The following is a 20,096-nucleotide window of genomic DNA, read 5'->3' as shown; positions in this document are numbered from 1 at the left end:
AAATGTCTCTATGAATTCCACCCATCGAGCGTGTCTCTTGCTTAACTTACCTTGTCCCTTTAACCATTTTAGGGATTCATGATCTGTATGGATAACGAACTCATTTGGCAGCAAGTAATGTTGCCAAACTTGTAGAGCTCGAACTAATGCCAACAACTCCTTATCATAAGTTGAGTAGTTTAATTGCACCCTTGTCATTTTTTCACTAAAATATGCGATTGGCCATTTTTCTTGCATCAACACAGCACCAATTCCAATACCTGAAGCATCACATTCAAGTTCAAAAGTATTAGAAAAATCAGGTAATTTAAGAACCGGAGCAGAACATAACTTATCCTTTAAAGTTTGAAAAGCCTTTTCCTGAACTTCTCCCCATTTAAAACCCACAGATTTTTTAATAATATCAGTTAATGGATGAAAAGCCTTTTCCTGAACTTCTCTCCATTTAAAACCCACATATTTTTTAATAATCTCAGTTAATGGAGCAGTAATAGTGGAGAAATCCTTCACAAAACGTCTATAAAAACTTGCTAAACCATGGAAAGATCTCACCTCAGTAATTGATTTAGGAGTGGGCCATTCTCTAATTGCCTTTACTTTGTCCTCATCGACATGAATACCTTGAGCACTTACTATAAAACCTAAAAAGATTAGTTTATCACAACAAAAAGTGCATTTATCAAGGTTGGCAAATAATTTTTCAGTTCGCAGAATATCCAAAATTGATTTAACATGAAAAACATGGTCATCTAAAGAAGTTGAGTAAATCAGAATATCATCAAAATATACTACCACAAATTTACCCAAATAAGGTCTCAAAACATGGTTCATCAAGTGCATGAAAGTATTAGGTGCATTAGTCAAACCGAAAGGCATGACTAACCATTCATATAAACCAAACTTAGTTTTAAATGTTGTTTTCCATTCATCCCCCTCTTTCATTCGAATTTGATGGTAGCCACTTTTTAAATCAATTTTTGTAAAGATACAAGCACCATAAAGTTCATCAAACATATCATCAAGCCTTGGAATAGGATGTCTATACTTAATAGTAATTTGGTTAATTGGTCGACAATCGATGCACATTCTATACGTACCATTTTTCTTTGGCACCAAAATTACAGGCACTGCACAAGGACTTAAACTTTCACGAATGTGACCCTTCGCCAAAAGTTCATCTACTTGCTTTTGTAACTCTTTCGTCTCCTCGGGATTGCTTCTATAAGTTGGTCGATTTGGAATTGTTGACCCAGGTATTAAGTCAATTTGATGCTCGATGCCCCTCAAAGGTGGCAATTCTTTAGGTGCTTTTTCAAAAATATCTTCATATTCCTGTAAAAGAGACACAAAAACACTAGGCAAAGAGTTATGAAGGTTAGTCAAAGATAAATAGTTTTGCCTAAATCGGATAATGATGCAAGGTTGTTTAGTGAGTAAGGCTCGTCGCACATCTTTTCCACTCGTATAAAAATTATGAACCACTCTATTTTTCTCACAAGAGGATGCACTCACCATTGGGTCATCATTAATTTGGCTTTTTTCACTAGAGACCTCTTTTCTCTCAGCCTTTTTTGAATTTTGTGTCTTACTTCCCATAACCTCCTTACAAAACTTCATCATGTCGATTTGATCATTGTGAATATCTTTCGGATTCAAAGGGGTGAAAGTGTACTTCTTCCCACAGAAAATACAAGAATATCGATTTAATTTACCATGATGAATAACATCACGATCGTACTGCCATGGTCTACCAAGTAACAAGTGGGCGGCATGCATGGGAACGACATCACACCAAACATCATCAATGTAAGTCCCAAGTTTAAAAGTGATCAAGCACTGTTTTACCACACGGACCTCCGAACCTTCGTTAAGCCATCGAAGATGGTATGGTGCAGGGTGTTTGCTACATGGCAAAGCAAGAGAATCCACAAGGCAGCTACTCACAACGTTAGCACAACTTCCACTATCAATGATAAATGAGCAAAGTATACCTTTAATCAAACACCTTGAATGGAATATATTACTCCGTTAAATATCATGATCATCCTTCAATTGGATGTTGAGTGTGCGCCTCACAACTAAACAACGGGGATGAGTTAGTGGTTCCACCAACTCTTCTTCACCATAAAATTTACCGCAATCGTTGTCATCATCAATTAATTTGGGCATATCTGGGTCTGTTTTATCGGAATCAGAAGTATAATCACCATCTTCTTTGATCAACAAAACTCTTGTGTTGGCACAATCACAGCTATAGTGCCCACGCCCTTTGCACTTAAAACATTCAATTTCACGAGCTCGTTCTTTTTTTTGTGAGGTAGTAGAAGTGAGCTACTTAGAAGATGAAGAAGAAGGTTTTGTAAGAGCCCCACTTTTCCCCTCAAAAGATTTAGCCTCATCATGTTTTGGCAGCAACTTATTAGTAGCAAAAGGAAATTTCAAATTCTTGAAAGTAGAATTAGAACTCGTACCTTTATAATATTGTGAAGTACTAAATGGATGAGATTGACGTTGTTGAAACTGTCGCTCAATCTCAATTGCCTTGCGTACCATATCTTCAAGATCAATGTAGGTTTGAAGATCAAGAACATTGGCTATCGAAACGTTCAAACCATCTACAAACCGTACCATGGTAGTCTCCTCATCTTCTTGGATATTTGCTTTATGCATAAACATCTTCATCTCCTTAAAGTACGCATCAACAGATCGATTACCTTGAACAAGGCGTTGAAGTCTTTATTTAATATCCCTATAATAATGAGGTGGGATAAAATGTTTTCGCATGATTTGTGCCAACTGTTCCCATGAATCAACATCTCGTTCACGATTCCTTTGGCGGTTCAACACAAGTTGAGTCCACTAACTCAATGCATAATCAGAAAATGCCAATATAGCTAATGGAACTTTCTCCTCTTCCGGACACTTATAACAACAGAACATGATCTCCATTTTATCATCCCAATCACAATATGCATCTGGATCATACTTTCCTTGGAATGGTGGAATGTTGAACTTTGGTTTAGCGACAGAAAGATGGCTTTGATTAGAAATACCCAAAGTTTCATCAACGTGACGATATTCGTGTCTACCTAGATTAAAACGAATACGAAGTTGTTCATTATCCCTATCATGATCACTATCACGAGCACGAGATCGTCGATTCGAAGAAGTCTCCAAACGAGCAACAGCTTGAGTGAGCAATTGAATATGATTGGAAAGCTGATTAATGTTCTCTTGTAGTTCCGTTCGACACGTAGTCAAATTGGCCTCAAATGTATCACGTACCTCGTTCAATTGTTGATGTTGCAATTTTACCATCCCCACAATATTCTCCAAGGTAACATCTTGTTCTTTGTCATCAGATGGTATCTCATCATGGTTTTTACGGGCACAAGTGTCACGAGTCATAGTGAAAGCCTGGAAAAGCACAACACTTCAAAAGAAAAAATTAAGCAAACCTCACCTATATGCACTCAAAAAAAAATCTCAATGAGGTAAGGATTAATCTTGTGATTCTTTTAAAAGTGTCTATATCAATCAATCAAGATGTTTTAGAATCAAACTATCAAAGCAAACCTAATAGCACTATGAGTCCAAAATTGGCTTAGACATCAAAGAATTTTGTTGCACGGAGGAAGGAATATGCAACGTGCTTTAACCTACTAACACAAGAAACAAGAAAGTGTTAGAATGCGTAAGGAACAAATAAAAAGGAAAAAAAATGAAAACTTAAAGCTAAGAGTCAATGAAAATTGCTGAAACCCGAAAACCCGAAAAACTGCGAAGCAACTTGACAAACTTCGTTCAAGGTGTTCCCGATTTCCAAAAATCACAAAATTTAAACTGGAGCCTCCTTAAATAATGTAGATTTGATCTGGAAAGTTTCGGCACAAAATTCAACCCACAGAATTTTTTTTATTTTTTTGTTTTTTTCGTATTTTATTTTTTTGTACTTTTTTTATCACTTTTTTTTTGTGGGAAGTATTTTTTTATACTTTAAAATAGTTCCAAGAAATAATATGCGAAATTTCAGATCATTTGAAAATCGTTTACCCACTGAAAAATATTTTTTTGAAAACTATAGGGGTAAAATTTATCTTGAGGCTGTTTTCTAGAAACCAGTTTAAAAAAAAACACCTAAAATGCCCAAATCTGGTACCAAATGATAAAGGGTGAGAAGGATGAATGCGAAAGCGGATCATAAAGTTTGTCAAAGTCGCGGATTTGACTTAGGGCTCTAGACGTTCGGAAAGAAACTTGGATTTTTTTTGACACAACCTGAAACGAAATTAAATCCAAGATAGATAAAATAATTAAAACAAATAATAAATCAAGGATTCAGGAAGTGAATAAAGAAGATAAATGGAAAGATAATGGAAAGATAGAACGTGGCATGTAGAAGTCCTAAGAAGCCTTGGAAACAGTAAGAATTCACAACCCCCTTCAAGCGGCTCTAATTTCCCCTCCAAGATAAAAACCTTCGCAAGAAAAAGTTTGAAGATGATCCCCACAATCTAAAAAGATTGTTAAAACTCTTCTAAAAAAAACTCAAGAGAAATTCTTGAAAACAGAAAAACTCAAAGAGAATTTATTAACTCAAAAGAGAAATAGAATAATAATCAATTGTCTCCTTATGTACAATGCAAAGGCCTATATATAGGCTAGATAAATAAATCTAAATAAAACTCCTAAGTATACTAGAACTCTAATTTAATCTAAACAAGAAGTAGTTTTAAACTAAACTTTCTTGTTAACATAAAATTCTTAAATAACTTAAAATACTTAATAATTATCAAAAATTCGGAATAAAATAATAATAAAATAATAAGAGCTAATAAATAAAATATTGTGCTTATATATAATAAAAATTAAGCCTAAAACTTAAACCCAATATGAAACGTCTAAACTTGTAAGATCAATTGGGGTTCTTGAAGTGAAATGCTTAAGCTTGTTAGCATTTTCCACATGGGCTTGTCGTCATAGATTGAGAGTTTAAGCCCACAAACATAATTAGTCTCTTCTAATTTATCATTACTCCAGAATTTATTGTCTTGAAACTTCAACTCTTCTTCTCGAATTTTTTTCGTGATAAAGTCTTGAACCACTAAGTTGAGTTTTGACTTTATCTGTTTGGATTTGGATCTCTTAATTGGGCCTTGAGGAAAACTAAACTCATCTCTATTATGGCCTTTGAATTGGGCTGAGTTACTCGTATCACATGCACTAGCTGAACATCAAAATGCTTCAATGGCTTCTTTTTTCTCTAATTTTCGGCTGAACAAGGTGAAAATGAATGGCCATTTTATGTTTATTTTATTTTTTACACATTATAAGCCATATACCAACTTTAACCTTATTATTTACATGTAAAAATTCACCTACTAATGTCCATATTTGTCCACCATTAAAACAAATGGTATATTTGACATGCAAGGACCTTTATTTTAAAAGCCAAGCCAAATAGGTGCTTTAACACCTAGCACACAACTTTTGCATTTTAAATAATTAAATCCTTTTTTATAATTAAGCACAGAAATGGACAAATTAAATCACAGAAACTTTGCAGATATAAATTCACATATCATAGACACAGAAAATAATATTAAAATATTTTTCGAACTCGGATTTGTGGTCCCGAAACCACTGTTCCGACTAGGGTCAAAACCAGACTATTACAATTCTCCCATTTTAAGGATTTTCGTCCCCGAAAATCTTACCATTAAACAGATTCGGATATTGTTGTCTCATAGTATCTTCAGATTCCCACGTGGCCTCTTCCACACCATGTCAATTCCACATCACTTTAACCAATGGAATTTTCTTGTTTCGCAACTCTATAAACTCACGAGCTAAAATACGGATCGACTTTTTTTCGTAAGTCATATCGGACTGTATTTCAATCTCAGACGGTGAAGTTACATGCGAAGGATCAGATCTGTATCGTCGAAGCATTGATACGAGAAACACATTATGAATCTTTTCTAACTCAGATGGTAGCCTCAATCTATAAGCAACCGGCCCAACTCGTTTGATGATTTCATACGGTCCAATGAACCTCGGACTCAACTTGCCCTTTTTACCAAATGGAAACAGTTTCTTCCATGGAGATACTTTCAGAAACACTTTATCACCGATCTCAAATTCGATATCTTTTCTTTTTAAATCTGCATATGATTTCTGACGATCAGAGGCAGCTTTCAGACTATCTCGGATTACTTTGACCTTCTGTTCAGTTTCTTTTATTAGATTAATGCCGTAAATCTTATTCTCACTGAGCTCAGACCAGTATAACGGAGTTCTACACTTTCTACAGTATAAGGCTTCATACGGTGCCATTCTGATGCTCGACTGAAAACTATTATTATAAGCAAATTCAATCAAGGGTAGATATTATTCCCACATACCTCCAAACTCAAGAATGCAACATCTCAACATATCCTCGAGTGTCTGAATAATCCGTTCAGATTGACCATCAGTTTTCGGATGAAAAGCGGTGCTAAAATGCAATTTAGTACCCAGAGAATGTTGCAATTTCTTCCAGAATCGCGATGTGAATCTTGGGTCTCTATCTGACACAATCGACAATGGTACACCATGCAATCTCACAATATCAGAAATATAAAGCTCAGCTAACTTATCAAGTGAGAAATCAAATCGTATTGGAATAAAATGGGCTGACTTCGTCAATCTGTCAACTACAACCCAAATCGAATCTTTCTTTCTCGGAGACAAGGGCAAACCCGAAACAAAATTCATGGTCACTCGATCCCATTTCCACTTTGGAATCATAATCAGTTGTAGTAACCTAGATGGTACCTGATGTTCAGCTTTAACTTGCTAACAGATTAAACACTTTGAAATAGAATCAGAGATATCTCTTTTCATTCTAGACCACCAATAATGCTGCTTCAGATCATTATACATTTTCGTACTACCCAGATGTACAGATAAACGACTACTATGAGCTTCACTCAAAATCATTTGAAGCAACTCTGGATTTCTCGGAACACAAAGTCTATTTCTGAATCTCAGACAGTCATCAACGTCTATTCGAAATTTAGAATCAGAATCAGAATTACACTGAGTTCGTTTAACTATAATTTCATTATCCCTCTTCTAAGCCTCGCAGATCTGTTGTAAGAACAAAAGTCTCGCTTTTAATTCAGCTAAAATTGAACCATTATCAGACAGAACTAAATGAGCATTCATCGTACTTAAAGTAAATAACAATTTCTGACTCAAAGCATCAGTAACAACATTTACTTTTCTTGGGTGATAATCAATCACAAGCTTGTAGTATTTTAGCAACTCTAACCATCTTCTCTGTCGCAGATTCAAATCTTTTTGCGTCATTAAATACTTCATACTTTTATGATCAGAAAACACGTGACATTTCTCACCAAACAGATAGTGACATCAGATCTTCAAAGCAAACATAATGGCAATTAACTCAAGATCGTGTGTCGGATAGTTCTTCTCATGCGACTTCAACTGTCTCGAAGCATAAGCAACAACTTTTCCTTCTTGCATTAAAACACAACCTAGTCCATTCAACGAAGCATCGCTGTAAACAACGAATTCTTTACCTGACTCAGGTTGTACCAACACCGGAGCTTCAGTTAACAGAGCTTTTAACCGATCAAAACTTTTCTGACATTTCTCAGACCATTCAAATTTCACATCTTTCTGAAGCAATTTTGTCAACGGAGTTGCTATCACTGAGAAATCTTTTACAAATCGTCTGTAGTAACTGGCAAGTCTCAGAAAATTGTGGACTTCAGATACATTCCTCGGGGGCTTCCAATCCAGAATAGCTAAAATCTTACTCGGATCAACTCGGATACCAAAAGCTGATACAATATGATGCAAAAAACCAACTTCTCGCAACCAAAATTCACATTTACTAAACTTTGTATACAACTGTTTATCTCGCAGAGTCTGTAGCACTATTTTTAGACGTTCAGCATGCTCAGATTCATCACGTGAATAAATCAGAATATCATCAATGAATACAACAACAAATTGATCTAGATACGGTCTGAAAATTCTATTCATTAAATCCATAAATACAACAGGTGCATTCGTTAAACCAAAAGGCATAACTAAAAATTCATAATGCCCGTACCTTGTTTTGAAAGCAGTTTTTGGAATATCAGAATCCTTTACTCGTAACTCGTAGTAACCCGATCTCAGACCTATATTAGAAAACACAGTAGCACCTTTGAATTGATCGAATAAGTCATCAATTCTAGGCAGAGGGTATTTATTCTTTACAGTCACTTTATTAAGTTGACGGTAATCAATACACATTCTCATTGTGCCATCATTCTTTTTCACAAATAGAACGGGAGCACCCCACGGTGAAAAACTCAGTCTAGTAAACCCTCGATCAGTCAATTCTTGCAACTGAGATTTTAATTCTTTTAACTCGGTCAGAGCCATTCTATACGGAGCTATTGAAATCGGAGTAGTACTAGGTACTAATTCAATGCCAAACTCGACTTCTCGAATCGGAGGCAAACCAGGTAGTTCTTCAGGAAACACATAAGAGAAGTCATAAATAACAGGCACTGATTTAACTTTCTTATCATTCACTTTCGAATCTAACACATAAGCTAAATAAGCTTCACAATCTTTCTTCACATATTTCCGTATTTTCATTGCAGATACCACAGCTGATAGTCCATTCAGATTACTAGACTCAATTCGGATTATTTCATCATTCTTATACCTTAAATGAATGAATTTTTGGTTGCAATTCACAATAGCATCATGCAAAGTTAACCAATCCATTCCCAGAATTATATCAAATTCGTCAAAAGGCAAAAGCATCATATCAGCAGAAAAATAAACATCTTGAATCATTAACGGGCAATTCTTGCAGACTTTATCAACCAAGACACTTTTGCCTAAGGGGTTCGATACTCTAATTATGAATTCAGTAGACTCTACAGGTAAAGTCTTACTATGCACTAAATTCATACAAATATAAGAATGCGTTGATCCAGGATCTATCAATGAAATCACAGAAGTATCATAGAGAGTAAAAATACCAGTAATCACGTCTGGAGACTAGGCTTCCTCACGAGCTCGGATAGCATAGGCTTTAGCAGGTACTCTGGCCTCAGATCTAACAATAGTATCTCCAGTAGCTCTTTGACCACTACTTGCATTTCTTGCATTTCTGGAAGGTCTACCTCTAGTTGAGGTGTTACTCAATCTCAGATTCTGTACATTCTCTCTCTCAGCAGTTTCAGAACAATCTCTTACAAAATGATCCAGAGATCCACATCGGAAACAAGCTCGGTCATTCAATCTACAATTTTCCGGATATCTTTTACCACAGTGCTTACATTCAAGTTTCTCAGATCGGATATTTCCAACACTTGCAACAGAGGTAGCACGGGCTCTGGAGTTCGAATACGATCTAGCTCGATCTCAGTTCGAATGTCCCAAATTAGCATTTGAACGGTTATGATCATCTTAGAATTTCTTTGACCCAGATTGAAATGATTTACTTGAAGATCTCTTTCTAGCATCTTTGGCTTCAGAATTAGATTTTCTTTTCTCTTTACCTAATTATTCGGCTTTACAAGCTCACTCAACGAGCACTACCATTTCTTTAATCTCCAAAATCCCCACTAACAGACGGATATCTTCGTTTAGTCCATCTTCAAACCTTTTGCACATTATGGCTTCATTTGATACACATTCCCAAGCATACGGGCTCAATCTCACAAATTCACGTTCATATTCAGTAACAGACATACGACCTTGTTTAAGCTCGAGAAACTCTTTACGTTTCTGATTAATGAATCATTGGCTAATGTATTTCTTCTAGAATTCAGCTTGGAAGAAATCCCAAGCAACCCGTTCACTCGGAACCACAGATATTAAAGTTTTTCACCAATGATACGCTGTATCTCTCAGAAGTGAAACGGCACATTTAACACATTCCTCAAGATTCAGAGACATTTCATCAAACACTGGTATTGTATTCACTAACCAGAATTCGGCTCTTTCAGCATCATCATTCATTGTAGCTCAGAATTCTTCAGCCTCATACTTTCTAATCTTATCAACCGGTGGTCTACTCAACTGTACCAGATTCACTCGTGGCATATAAGGAGTTTAAGAAGGATTAACCGGGGGTGGAGGTTGTTGTACAGTCGGATTGGTTCTAACGTATTGGGTGAACCATTCATTCATCATCTGATAGAAGGCTTACTTAGCCTCACTATGATCGCTACTCAAAGCCGGTCGTGAATCATCTTGCACCGTCCTTTGCGCAGGAGCAGGTGCATTGCTTTCAACATCGTCAGCTACAGCTCTATCGGGATCCATTTGCTATATAAAAGCACATTTCAAAGTCGAGAGTCATCACACTATCACAAATTCAGATATATGGCATGTATATCTAGACTTATATACACTATGGTAGTCCTAGAACTGACTAAACCATAGCTCTAATACCAATAAAATGTAACACCCCTAACCCGTAACTGACATCGAATTAGGGTTACGAGGCATTACCAGACAAACAGAACATTTCGGACCAATTTAGAATCACAGATACTATTTAACATCATTTCATAAACAATCATCTCTAATTATGGTCTACGAGACCTAAAATATACATTTAAAGAAAGGTCGGAACTAAACCGAACTTATTCAAAATTTTCAGAACTTAACCAATTCTTTCAAACTGTTAAAGTCGCACGCCCATGTGACTAGGCCGTGTGATACTTAGCTAGCTACTGACTTTATCCCTCAGCCATATGATACGCCCGTGTGTCGAGACCGTGTCATTCTTAGAAGAATACTACTTTTCTTACACGGCCACAAGGCACGCCCGTATACCCTGACCGTGTGGCACCAAGTAGGCTTGGTTAAAGCCAATTTGCCACCCCTTTTTAGGTCCAAACCTAAAAGCAATAATATACAACATTCATACCAAAATTTCCAACCAAATCCATGATTAAGAATGATCAAAACACATTAGAACTTAGCACATTACAAACATACACAAAAACTATACACAACTCATCATTGTTAGCCAACTCCCATGGCATAACATATACATCAAAACTTATATACATAGACCTTCTAGCCTATACATGCCATACTTTAAAATATTTACACTTTCAAGAGAACAAAAATGAGTTCGATAGTGTGGTGGCGATCCTCGACTATCCCCGAGCCTTTAGTAGCTACGATAAATGTAAAACTGATAGAAATCACACAAAGTAAGCTACAAGGAGCTTAGTAAGCCAAATACAATTGGTCTAACTACTAAAGCATATAAGTACAATTCAACCATAAAGATTTATAGCCATTTCATAGAATATTTCATAAGCTTAACCGTGCTCATTTGTTTGCATTCATGTCATGCTTCATTTCCAAATTCCATACATATTTCACAGAGACAGAGTCTTTCATATTCAGAATTTTAGTACGATTCATACATATATGTATAAGTTATACGTTTCATATGCTCATTCTCATATTTCGTACTCTATCATCAGACGATTCAGAAACGATACAGATACTCGTAAACAAGTACCACGTCGATGTCCTGGACGTGGTCTTACATGTAATTCAATATCGATGCCTCTGTCCCAGACAGGGTCTTACACGAAATCAGATACGATGCCGATGTCCCAGATATGGTCTTATACGTAAATCTCAATCGAGGTCTGTGTCCCAGACACGGTCTTACACGATATCTCAGATAGATGTCAATATTCCTTTGGAAGTATACAGAGCTTTTAGGATACTAACAAATTATCAGACTTTACTCGAAAGATATTTATCAGGCTCTCAAGGCCATCCAATACAGATTAAAGTTTGTATATGCAGAATTTAATAGTTTAACACGTAATTGTAATTTGACTTACCTCGAACGGATTTCGGATAAAATGAGTCGTCTATTCAACTATTTTGGACTTCCTCTGATCTAATTTTGATTTTCTTTGTTCTTGATCTATTAAGACATGCACTAGCCGAACATCAAAATGCTTCAATGGCATTTTCTTTCTCTAATTTTTGGCTGAAAAAGGTGAAAATGCATGGCCATTTTATGTTTATTTTATTTTATTACACATTATAAGCCATATACCAACTTTACCCTTATTATTTACATCTTAAAATTCACCTACTAATGTCCATATTTGTCTACCATTAAAACAAATGGTATATTTGACACGCAAGGACCTTTATTTTAAAAGCCAAGCCAAATAGGTGCTTTAACACCTAGCACACAACTTTTGCACTTTAAACAATTAAATCCTTTTTCGTAATTAAGCACAGAAACGGACAAATTAAATCACAGAAACTTTGCAGATATAAATTCACATATCACAGACACAAAAAATAATATTAAAATATTTTTAAACTCGGATTTGTGGTCCCGAAACCACTGTTCTGACTAGGATCAAAACCAGACTATTACATACAGAGCATTACCGAACTTATGACACATTTATACATACTTTTCACATACACTTAATCAATTCATACAATCATCAATCAATCTCAATCAATTTTTCCCTAATACGAGCCTACTAGGCCCTAAACATGCTTTGGGAGTGGTTCGAGACTAAACTGATGACTTAAGAAAATTTCACGAAATTTTGAAAATTTTTCTCAGAACAGGAGACACACGCCCGTGTGATCAGGCCGTGTTAGAGACGCACATGTCGCAGGCCGTGTGCACATTCGAAATGGGAGCACATGGTCGTGTCCCAGCTGGTGTAACTCTCTGACTTGGGTCACACGGCCAACACATACGACCATGTGGCTAGCCTGTGTGCCCTACAACTGGCCATACACGCCCGTGTGCCAGACCTTGTACTAGGCCGTGCCAAACCTGTAGGGTATACTGACTTATGCCACACGGCCAAGTCACACGCCCGCGTGTGAAGCCGTGTGGAGCATATTGACTTGATTTCAATTTCAACACCAGGGGACACACTGCCATATAACATGACCGTGTGTAACACAAGGCTAAGACACATGCCCGTGTCTCTACCTGTGTGGAAAAAAATAGGCTATTTACCATGCCAATTTGCCACCCCAAATTGCACACACCTACACAATCCAATTGGAACACATTCATAGAATATATAGATATCCAAATACCAAAATGACTCAAAGTCCTTATACATGCCATATACTTAAAATACCAAGTTCATAGGTACTGAGAGATAAGTGGATAGTGTAAAGCGATCTCGACGATCCCTGAATCCGAGCTAGCTTGAATGCATTATAAAAAAACAGGAAAAATAAACAAAGTAAGTTATAAAGCTTAGTAAGCTCGTATGATATAAATTTAATATAATCATAACACATAATTCAACACTTGATCATAAGTATAAGAATTATCATCAACTAATAAACATCTCAATTACTCATTCACAAAACTATATACTTCCTTCGCCATTTCTTCGATTCAGAGCTAATACAGTTTATGCACATACCTGCACCATCGCGTACCAATCTCATACACATTCTCGTCTTTCTTTTACCTGTTGAACCATTCGGAATAGAAGTCAGATACTCAAGGGTCTCACTTGATAAGTACCTATACCATGCCCCGTAGCCAAATCAAGGTAACTTATCTACGAATTACTAATATTATGACCTATAGCCAAATCAGCCGATGTGCATGGCCCGAAGCCAAATCGGTATAACTCGCACTCAAAGTGCTATATCATGTCCCAAAGCCAACTCAACGTATCCCCTAATGACATGTCACTTGCATTCTAAACTATTCCTACAGTTCAACCGGGATTTCGAATGTTGAATCATTGTCGAAACACTATCATTCATTTCCACAATCTCGTATTCACAATTTATGCAATATCAAAGCATATAAAATACGTTTGTATTGAAATTTATCACATATGAACTTACCTCGAATGTGGAAACTAGAAATAAATCGTTTAGTCGATAACTTTCGTTTTGCCTCGTTTCAAGTCCAAATTCTGTTTTTCTTGATCTATATAATATCAAATTCAACTCATTTAATCATCTATTTATTCAATTCAATCCAAAATATACATTTGACCTATTTTACACATTAGCCCCTAAACTTTCACATTTTTATAATTTAATCCTTATTACACAAAATCACAAATTCATGCAAATTTCAAAACACCTATGCTTAGCCGAATTACCCTAATACCCCTAGTAGCCCGTATATTTCATTATTTCACATTTTAACCACAAAGTTTCAACATTTCTCAATTTAATCCCTATTTTGCATTTTCACTAAAAATCACTTAACAAAACTTGTATATCTATTAAAAAGCATTTATAGTCTATTAAGAAACTTCAAAACTCATACATAGTCATAATGAATTCATTCAAAAACTTGAACATTTTTGCAAAATAGTCCCTGGGCTAACTAGTACTAGCTGCAACGATCTCAAAAACATAGAAATCATTAAAAACGAGACAAAAATCGTACCTTAATTGACCAAAATAGCTTGGCCGAATGAACCCTAAAGAAAAATACTTTTCTTCTCTTCAATATTCAGCTATGGTGAGAAAGATGGACAAAAATTTGCTTTTGTTTTGTTTTAATTAACCTTTATTAATAAATTACTATATTAACCTTGGTTTAAAACATTAAAATTCACTTATTTTATGTCCATAAATGTCCATTACCTATAATAATGTTTTAATTACAACTTAAGGACCTTTACTTTAAGATTTTCTAGCTATTAAATACTTCTAGCTAATAGAACTCCACTTTTACACTTTACGTGATTTAGTCCTTTTTATCGAATTGACCATTCAAACGATAAAATTTCTTAACAAAATTTTCACACAATTACTCAATCATGCTATAAAAATTAAAATAATAATAAAATTAATATTTTAACATCAAATTTTTGGTCCTAAAACTACTATTTTGATTTGACTAAGAATGAGCTGTTGCATGACCTAATCTTCATCATCAATATGAACCTCAACGTTCTTTAAATCATTGAGTAATAAATTGACTGATGCAACCTCTAAGGTTCTCACCTTCATCCATACGAAACTTGTATAGTCGTTGTTTCAACATGAATTGGTTAGCCTGAGACTTGTCGTGTAAAGGGTTTCTAACCTTTTCCATAAGGAAAATGTCATTTTCTCCATCAACACCTTCTGTAATACACTATTTATGAGGCACAACTAAATTGCCAACAGAGCCTTCTCATCAAGCTCTTCCCATTTCGATTGATCCATACTCGCGGGCTTCTTTCCTATAATGAATTTTTTTAGATCATTCAAAACTAGTATTATCATCATTCAAACTTGCCACAGACTGAAATTTTCAATTTCGTCAAACTTCTCAATATCAAACCTTGTTGCTGCCATTTCTAAATAGTTTGAAAATGGAAGAAAAACCAAGCTCTGATACTAATTTGTTGGGGATAAACCTGTGTAAGCAAAAAATAAGAAACATAACGAAGAAATTGAAAAGATCAAATATACAAACTTTACATGGAAAAACCTGTAACATATCGTTTTTCAGTGGTATCAGGAACAGTGATTTTGGGACCACAATTTCAGTTTATAAGTCAAAGTTTTATTGATTATTTAATTTATAGGAATTCTATAATGTCGTATTCAAGTTTGATTAAGAACTTTTAGTGTTTAGTTAGGTAATTAAGTAGAATGAACTAAATAATAAAAGTTGCAAAAGTTTGTGGTTATTAGTTAAAAGTATTAAATGAAATTAATTGTTTGAATTGATGGCCTTATATGGTAATTAGACCATTAGAGTTGTAGTGGATGGTTTAAGGGTATTAAATTAAGAAATTTAAGTTATTATAAGGTAAAATAAAAAATTAAAGTAAAAACAAATTAAACAAAAGTGAGAGGTTGTTATCTACCTCTTGCGCTTGACGAATTTTTAAGAAAAGAGAAGCCATTGAAGGAGCTTAGTTTCAACTAGGTTTCTCCTTTGCATTGTAGGTAATTTTTATCCATTTTTAATAATTTTTATGTTTTTGAGATAGTTGCAACTAGGTCTATGAACTTGTTAAATGTTCAGACTTGTGCCAATTGTTGAAATTGTGAGATTTTTGAAGTTTCATGATAGATTTATAAGTTTGATAGCTTAATAGGTTAATTTGTAAAGTGATTTTTATGAGTTTGATGTTTAAGGATTTATTTGTTAAAGTTGTAAATCTCTTAAAATTATTGTGAATTAGATAAATGTATGGGCTTTTCATGGAATATAGGAAATTCAGTTAGCATGAATTAAGCTTATTTGTGTTTAATTTGGTAGTTGAAGGTTTAAGGACTAAAGTGTATAAAAAGAAAAGTTTAAGGGTAAAATTATAAATATGATTAAAAAGACTTAATTGTATAAATTGAGTATTTATGAGGTTTAAATTAATTGTATAAATTGAGTATTTATAAAGTTTAAATGGATTAAATTAAATTAAATTATATTCTAGATCAATAATCTCAACATGTGGAGGACGTACGAGGAAAATGGAAGATCGTCGATTAGTCCCTGTTAGTTGAATCACTCAACGGGTAAGTTTCTATTGATGTATTTGGTGTTATAATTTGATATAAATGTTTTTAATTATATCTATTTGTATTTGGTTGATAATGTACTAAAGAATTTGATTTATAAGAAATAGAAATGGAATTTTCTTAAATGATTTCGATAGATCGAGTAAAAGTTTTATACATAAGATTTCTGTCAAAATATTTGTTCTGGACTAAGCTCTTACCTATGTTGCGGACTTGGATTGACATGTGACCCGGATTGAGCCTAGATTGGTATTCCATTGTCATTTTACATCTATACCTAGCTCTAGCCAAGCTAGTTTATCTGTGTTGTCATTGGTTTAGCCTGAACAGGTAACCTGACACAATTATTTCTATATCTGATTAGCTCTTATGAGCATTATCTATCCTAGACTCATGTAATACGTACTTTACAAACATCCATCCAAATAATAAATTTTGATTGACACAGAAGTTGACTCAATAAATTATAACAAGTTAGGATTTTTAAGTAATTCGTATGTTTATATGTTACTAACCTTGAATTTTTGAATTGTGTTGTAACAAAGTTGAAGTTCAATAGATTATTTAATTTTAGCTACTTAATTAATTTAGTAAGTAATGAATTGATTTGTGGTAGCTTACTAAGTATTTCTTATACTTAATTTGGTTATTATTTCTCTGTAGATTTTAAATTATTGGATCATGTTGGTTGGATTACCGGAGCTTACACCGACCTTCATCTCTTTTCGATGGTTTTTGAAGTCTTGATCTATGGTTAATCATGGCATGTAAATAGGGTGTTTGTTTTGTAAGAATATGGACATGTTTTGGTACCTTGTGTTGTACTGGTTCCTTATACAAGTTTAGTGCTAATAAATATATTGCAAGTTTGATCTTTTGGTCATATATAGTATAGCTCATATTGCTTTGGTATTTAATGGTTAAATGGATGAATTGATGAGTGAAATTGTGATAGATGAATGTGATTTTGTTTAGGTGTTTGAATTGTGGTGTCAACGTTTTGGTCATATATAGTATAGCTCATATTGCTTTGGTATTTAATGGTTAAATGGATGAATTGATGAGTGAAATCGTGATAGATGAATGTGATTTTGTTTAGGTGTTTGAATTGTGGTGTCAATGAGGGCACATTGGTTAGGCACTTAAGATGAATGTTTTGGCATGTTTTAGGCTTGTTAAATGTGTTTTTAAGATATGGAATTGGATTTTGATTTGGCTTGATACCTAAGTTTTGGATGAAAATATTTCTTGTTTTGCAAACTTTTTAAGGTACACACGGCCTGAGACACGGGCTATCACACTGTTGTGTGTCAAACATAGCCTACTCACACGATCGTGTGCCTTATTTGTTGTTAGTGCAGGTTGGTCCACACGGGCACAGAGAGTTACACGGCCTGGCGACATGGCTGTGTGACCCTAAGCTACACGGTCACAGTGAGTTACATGGCCTGGCCACACGATCGCCTTATCATTTACTACACGGGCACAATTAGTTACATAGTCTATAAACACGAGCGTGTGGAGTAGCCACACGACCATGTTTCTAAGCTATACGGTCTGGGCTCTATCACACGGCCTAGCCACATGGCCGTGTGACCCTATTTTCCAAAATTTTCCAAATTTTTCTGTTTTGTTTCAAAATGATCCTTGATTGTTTTCAAATTATTTTTAGGGCCCTAGAGGCTCGATTTAAGGTCCGTCAATGTATTTCCTACTTGATTTAAATGAGTTATTAAATGATATTAGATAATTTGTATAATTGATTTTATTTGAATTTAAATGTTCTAAATTGTACTAAGTACAATGTAACCTTAATTTGGCGACAGAAACGGATTAGAGGTGTTACAAAATTCCTCCAAAAAGGACAAAAAATCACGGGTAAAGATAATTTTACTAAATCGAAAAAAAAATAGAGAGTACAAAGATGAAGATAAAAACCTAACCCTGAAGCCCAAAAATAATAACCCTTAAAACTTAAACACAAAATCCCCAAAAAGCTTGTAAAAGCTAATACTTCAATGTGTTATGAGTTAATATTTCTAGGGTAGAAAAGGGTCTATTTATAGGCTAAATTTATAGGTCAAATAATTTTAAAATAATCTACACTAGTCAAAGTTTGTGTAACACCCCATACCCAACTTAGATATTACGGTCGAATCCTGAGAGGTTACACAAGTTCGTTTTGAAAGTTAAAATTTAACTCAATATATTTCAAAGTCAAACATTGTCTTTGTCCCTTTTCAATACCTTAAAAAAACTCATTGTTAAATTTAAAATAACTTATATTTTTTTGGAAACCACATATTCTTTCTTTTAGTTTTCTTGCACTGGAAAACCTAAAATATCTTAGTTTTGAACAAGCGTATTTTTATCTTGTTAAACCAATTCCTTTTCGTTTGAAATGAAAACGTTCAAGAAATAATTAAATTGTCCCAAAACAAATATTAAATCCAAAACAAAAAATAGTCTCAGAAAGATAGTCCATAAGAAAATTTAAATTATAACTTAACAGTACTAAAGAAAATGCAAACTATAAACCGAGTTCCCGCCACGTTGACTCGCCCTAACGTTGGTAGTTACCTGAAAGGATACATACAAAACCATGAGCTTGCGAGCTTAATGTGTGAAATAACTCAACAATAAATCATATACGAAAAAATATCACTAGGAACACATATTAGATCATGCTTAATTACAGATTTCAGATATTGTTCATTAATCGATTAGATACCGAATTATTTTCAGAACAAATACATAATCAAATGTACATATATAGATCCTACCCCCATCCACTACACACCATCTCTATCTATCCCAACACTCCAATTAGGGTATCAAGCATCCATCCAACCCCATACACCAATAAGTGAGCGTATGTCACTTTACAGAATCAATGCAGTCAAGCTATCAGATACAATATGCGGTAAATCGCCATATTCCAATGTATGTGGCTAAGCCACTAGATAAGGCAGATAAATTAGACTGTCAACACTTCCTCCATTATATCATAATCCAACCCAATACAAATAATTATACTAATAGATAAACAGAATACAGATGCCATGCATGCTTTACAAAAATAGTCATGTTTTCAAAATTATCAAAACATATATGATACATGTAACTCATATACTGAACACATCAACATATACCACATTTCGAGTCTTATTAAAACAACATGGACCCCACGAAAGGTCTAATTAAGAATTACAGATTAAACTGACCCTAAATGAAAATTTTTAGAAATATGGATCACACGTCTGTGTGGCCCACACGGCTTACCTAAATTGCCCATTTAATCACACATGCCTATGTGCCCACATGGCTTACTTAAATTTCTCGTGTAATTACACACATCGGTGTGCACCCATGAGGCCTAACACACGGCTAGCCATACGACCATGTAGTGCAGATGGTCTGCCACGGCTGTGTGTCGAAGAATAGTTTCGAATTTCTTGGGTTTTTTCTCCAGATTTTCTAGAATTATTCGCGATGGTTTCGAGTTAGAAACACACACTTGACTTAGATACGATATAGACTGAATATTGAAAGCA

This window comes from Gossypium hirsutum, chromosome A10 (genome assembly GCF_007990345.1).
Source record: "Gossypium hirsutum isolate 1008001.06 chromosome A10, Gossypium_hirsutum_v2.1, whole genome shotgun sequence".
Lineage (NCBI taxonomy): Eukaryota > Viridiplantae > Streptophyta > Magnoliopsida > Malvales > Malvaceae > Gossypium > Gossypium hirsutum.
Note: the sequence above shows the minus strand (reverse complement) of the source record.